Below are 6,087 nucleotides of genomic sequence, written 5' to 3' on the forward strand. Positions count from 1 at the left end.
TGATCCTGTTGAAAATTGAGGCTCGCGGGGGACAACTGGGAGGCCCTGTGAGCGGAGCCCCCCACTACCCCGACGCCACCCTTTCCTGCAGGTGGTGCCTCCACCGCCTGGGCTGCTAGGCGGCCTGGCTCTTGGGCGAGGCCCTAGGGCTGCCCAGGAGCGCAGGAGCCCAGACCGATCTACTGGGCGACTAACTTCTAACCAGTTGTGCCCCCTGGTGAGGCAAAGTATAGCTCTGTTCCTTACAAACGATTGAATTAAAGATGCCACAGGCCCAGGTCCAAAACTTTTAAAAGGAGAAGGAGGAAAAGGCAGCTGTGTGTGTGTGTGCGCGCGCACTTCTAATAAAAATAACATTTCACAATTTCACATCCCATATCAATGAAGAAAGGATACAGTAGTAGAAGGAGAGCTGGGCAGCCTGTTGAGGGGAGGGAGCAAGAACAGCCCCCTTCACAGCTCACCCCGCAGAAATTCCAGCTGCGATATATATATTTTTTCCTTTATTTTTGGAAAGATTTAATATTGGGAGAAAATAGTAGGTGATTATTTTTCAGTCAATTGACAAACTTTCTAAGAATGACAGCAAGGTCCAAAACCACATAGGGAAGGACTAATCAAGTTGAGCATATAAAATTCTCTCTGCAAATTAAAAAAGGAAAAACATTGTAACCACCGTTGAAAGAAAAACCACAAACTGGGGAAGATTACGTTTTAACACGATAAAAACAATAAGTCACATTATTGAAGAAAAGCTCTTAGTCACGAGTAAGGGTGTATCGGTAGAAATATAAGCAAAGAACATGAAGAGGCAAGTCATAAAGAAAGAAACACAAGTGCATAATAGTTCTATGAAGAAATGTCTGCCCTCCAGTGATTGAGGAAAGGAAAGGTTAATGACTATCTTTCCCCCCATTTAAAGGACAATGTGTAAAAGGGAAAATACACCTTTTCATGCAATGTGAGAAGAAAGTAGCTGTGACTCATGGAGTGGCATAAAATATAACAACTCTTTCTTGGAGGGCTGTTTGGCAATAGTCTAAAAAGCCATGAAAATGATGCTCTTTTGACTCTTCAATCTTAGGAAACAAAAATAGGGTTTACTATATGTTTACTTGTGCACATGTTCATGATATAACTGCTCATAGCAAGAAAAATTGTCAGGATACTAAATATTAGTCATCCATTAATTATTAAAATGATTCATCCATCTGTTTTTTTTAAGCAAAGTGTATTTATTGGGCACCTATTCTGTGTACAGTTACCGTTCTGAGCAATGAGGTTTAGAATAATAAGCCAAAGCCTTTGCATCGTTGGAACTCACGTTCCAGTTGGGAGATAACAGATAACGATATCATGTCAAATGATGAAACAAACATATAAGGCAACGTCAAATAATGACACGTATATATTTAATAAAATTGGGCGAGACACAGCAAAACAGTGTTGTTTTTCTTTCCCAGGTTTTCGGTTTCCTGGGCTTTTCAGTCTCCCACAGCAAACTGCAGGCAGGAAGCAGGTGGCCCTCCCAAAGCGCAGTCAAAAGAGCAGCAGGAGCCTGACGCTGTCACAAGGCCTGTGTCCCTTGTCTCACTGGATGGCAGCATCAGGGCATTTTCTCATCTCGCATCTTCACAACAAGAAGGGTGGGTACCGGACAGTAGGATATTTTGAGAGAGTCCACATTCACAAAGCTTTTATTATGGCCTGTTGTCATAATTGTTTGATTTTATTATTAATTATTGCTGCTAATCTCTTGCTGCACCTAACTTATATATGAAACTTCATCCTAAAAAAAAAAAAAAAAAAAAAGAAACTTCATCCTAAGAATACGGCATATGTGGGGTGTGCTACCCTCGCAGGATCAGGCATCCCTGAAGGGCCCAGGGCTCAGGAAGCTGCTGTCCAGACTTGGAGGTGCAGCTATTTCAGGCCTAACTGGGTTTGACTGGGCCGGAGGATTCACTTCCAAGATATCTCCCTCAGCTAACGGTGGAGAGAGTGCCTCCCTTTATTGCTGGTTTGCTGTCAGGAAGTCTTAGTTCCTTGCCACGTGGAGCTCCCCATAGGACTGTGGTTTGTTTGTTTGTTTGTTTTTAGCTTAGGAGGGGAGGTTGTGGGGAGGCGGGCAGAGGAGCAGGGGGTGGATCTTAAGCGGGCTCCACGCCCAGCGCAGAGCCTGACTCCAGGGCTTGCTCTCAAAGCCCTGCCTATCGACCTGGGCCCAAATCCGGAGACCCAGGCCCCTCTCTCCACAGATCTCTGGCTCATCCTCCCTGGGCACATGGTGTGAGACACAGCAAGGAGGATTCTACATTGTCTTTGTGATGTAAGTCCACCTCCTTACTCCCCTTACATTCAGGTCTCTAGAAGTGAGTTACTAAACCCAGCTCCATACTCCAGTGGAAAGAATCTGGCTCCATCTTCTGCAGGATGGATGATCGAACAACTCATGTTCATGTTTTCAAAGAACTACAGTTATTAAACTACTACACAGCAATGAATGGTTAGAGGATGTTGAAAGCATCAAAAATTAAAGATCAGGAAAAACTTCGCAAAATTTATATTATTCATAGAAAGACATGGATTTTTTTTTTTTTTTTACTTTTTCCCTTAGTAAATAGGTTTGAAGGATTGATTAGATTGCATTGGAAAGAATCATATGATGGAAATATTTATAATCACGAAATAGTTTAGTATTTTTAAAAGTCCAGTTGCTATTCAGTTAGATTTAAGTTGAAATACAAATGAAGAATAGCAGATTATTTTGATGGACTTCAAGAATCGGCACAAAATGATTCGACCTGCTAAACAAAAGTACAAAAGAAGCAGATCATTCATTCATACTGATATTTTACTCAGAAATTCATACATGGAATGAATTTAGCTCACCAGGCCAAACAAAATCATCTGCATTTTTATGTAGGAATTCACCTGGCAATATTCTTAAGCGCTACTATGGACAAGTCCCTTTGTTAGGTACTATGATGCAGCTGTATATTTTCTCAAGGATGGAATTTGAAGATAATGAAAATATTTATTTCAAATATTTATGTGGACCAAGAAAAAGTTTTCACTATAAGTTACAATATGTAGTAAGCCATACCCTTGTATCCTTGCTTCTCTTTTCATAATTTTCTTGACTAATTCCCATTATTCTTCCAAATGAACTTTAAAAACACATTTCATTCTTTACTCCCATTCTTTTAAAATTTTTTTTTATGATAGTCACAGAGAGAGAGAGAGAGAGAGAGGCAGAGACACAGGCAGAGGGAGAAGCAGGCTCCATGCACCGTACTCCCATTCTTTTAAAACACAAAAACGCATGCTTTGGATTTGAGGCGTACTCACATAAATTTATATGGTAACTCTAAGAGGTTAGACTCTTTTTTAAATATTCTATGAAACATTTCCTTTTGTGATGCATGCTTTTCTATTTGCTGAGGTCTATATTTATGCCACCAAGTGTTCGCTTCCAAAAACATGTTAAATACTTGTATTTTTTGAGATCCATCTTTTAGTGTATGGTATGAATTGAAAATCTAACTGAATTCCTCCTCCTAACAATAGTGTAATATCTTTGTTTTATAATTCTTTATGAAAATTGAGAACTGTCCCCACTTTTTTCTCACACTTCTGTATTTTTATTTGGATTACAAAAGCTATAAACATATCTCTTTAAAATTTTTTTGTCGTTTCATTTTGTGACCAAAGGAACATTAATCATTTAGTATATCTGGTCTCAGAGCTCAATGTCAGTTCTTTCTGGTCACAACTTTTGCATTTTTGGTTAATGTCTAAGTGATGTCTTCTTTGAGTGTTTTAGTAGTTTCACCTTAAAGTGTAGGAGGAGTAGGAGAAGAATTTGTGGATTCTCCCTTATATAAACATGCCCTTTAGCTGTCTTCCCTGTAGAATTCATGACTAACTATGCATGCTCTGCAGAATCAACTGATTTTTAAATTTGAAGAGTTTTTAATTCAAAATTTTATCGTGAATAATCCATTTAACAGTTTGTATTTTTAATGCTTCTCGTATTTTTCCTAGATCTCAGGAAATAGAAAAAAAAAATCCACCAAGCTATGTTTGAGTACGGCAGTCTTTCCATATTAATTTTATTAGGAATATGGTAAGCACTCCTTTTTTTTTTCTTATTGCACCCATCCCCCCATCCACCTCCCCTCTGGTAACCATCAGTTTATTCTCTATTATTTAAGAGTCTACTATTTTTTTTGTCTCTTTTCTCCTTTGTTTATTTGTTTTGTTTCTTAAATGCCATGTATGAGTGAAATCACTTGGTATTTGTCTTTCTCTGACTGGCAAATTTCACTACATTATGGGCTCTAGATCCATCTATATTGTTGCATCTGGCAAGATGTCATTCTTTTTTATGGCTGAGTAATATTCCATTATATAAAAATAATGATATACGTATCACACCTTCTTTGTCCATCCATTTATTGATGGACACTTGGTCTACTTCCATATTTGGGCTGTTGTAAATACTGCTGCAATAAACAGGAGTACATATATACATATATCTTTTCAAATTGGTGTTTGTATATTCTTTGGGTAAATATAACCAGTAGTGGAATTACTGGATCATAGGGTAATGTAATGCTTGATAGTTTGAGGAAACTCCATACTGTTTCCCACATTGGCTGTACCAATTTGTGTTCCCACTGATAGTGCACAAGGGTTGCTTTTTCTCCCCATCCTTGCCAACGCTACTTATTTCTTATGTTCTTGATTTTAGCCACTCTGACAGGTGTTGAGGTGATATCTCACGGTGGTTTTGATTTGCATTTCCTTGATGATGAATGATGTTGAGCATCTTTTCATGTGTCTGTTGGTCATCCAGATGTCTGTCTTTGGAGAAATGCCTGTTCATATCTTTTGTCATTTTTAATTGGATTGTTTGTTTTTTGAATGTTTTGATACTAACCCTTTATTGGATATGTCATTTGGATATATCTTATCCCATTCAGCAGGTTGTCTTTTAGTTTTATTGATTGTTTCCTTTGCTGTGCAGATTTTTATTTTGATGAAGTCCCAACAGTTTATGTTGCTTTTGTTTCCTTGTCACATATCTACAAAAATGTTGCTATGGCTGGAATAGGGTAAGCACTCTTGATTTTCTGTCTCAAATATATGTATTTTTTTGATCAAAGAGGTTTTCCCCCAGCTATTCTTTATTATTATTTATATCTTTGTTCTCTCTTTTTGGAACTCATTCTAAGTGGGTTGGCACTCTAAGATTTGCTTTCTAAGATATATCTTTTATAGTGTTCATCACTTTCACTTTTATTCTTACTCTCAACTTACTGATCTAGGAAGAATGTGTTTCAGAAAAACCTGGGATCTGATATTGTAATTTCTGCTTTTTTAAATTTTATCAATTTTTAGAATTAGCTATTTTTTTTAAAGAGTATTATTATTTTTAGAACAGTTTTAGGTTCATAGCAAAATTAAAAGGAAGGTACAGAGATCTCCCATACACTCCCTAGCCCCACACATGCATAGCCTCATTATCAACATCCTCAACCAGAATTTGTTACAGTTGATGGACTTCCACTAACACATCATAATCACCCAGAGTCTGTAGTTTATATTAAAGTTCACTCTTGGGCAGCCCGGGTGGCTCAGCAGTTTAGCACTGCCTTTGGCCCCTGGCATGATCCTAAAGACCAAGGATAGAGTCCCAGGTCAGGTTCCCTGCATGGAGCCTGCTTCTCCCTCTGCCTGTGTCTCTGCCTCTCTCTCTCTCTCTCTCTCTGTGTGTGTGTGTGTCTCATTAATAAATAAATAAAATCTTTAAAAATAAATAAATAAAGTTCACTCTTGGTGTTATACGTTCTGTGGCTTTGGGCCAATAATTTCTGTTTTAAATATCAAAATGTACTGAAAAAAATGGGAAGACTTATTTGGTGCTTATTATGAACAGAAATAATTCAAGATGGATGTATTTCACATTTCCATTAGTTAAATTCTCTTTTGAAGTTCTCAAATTTTTAAAGCAGTTATTTCACCAGGATAATACCTGCACATTAGCTTTGAATTTAATCAGAATTGCTCTTCCTTATTGTT

The sequence above is a fragment of the Canis lupus genome, chromosome 3 (assembly GCF_003254725.2).
Source record: "Canis lupus dingo isolate Sandy chromosome 3, ASM325472v2, whole genome shotgun sequence".
NCBI classification, from domain to species: Eukaryota; Metazoa; Chordata; class Mammalia; order Carnivora; family Canidae; genus Canis; species Canis lupus.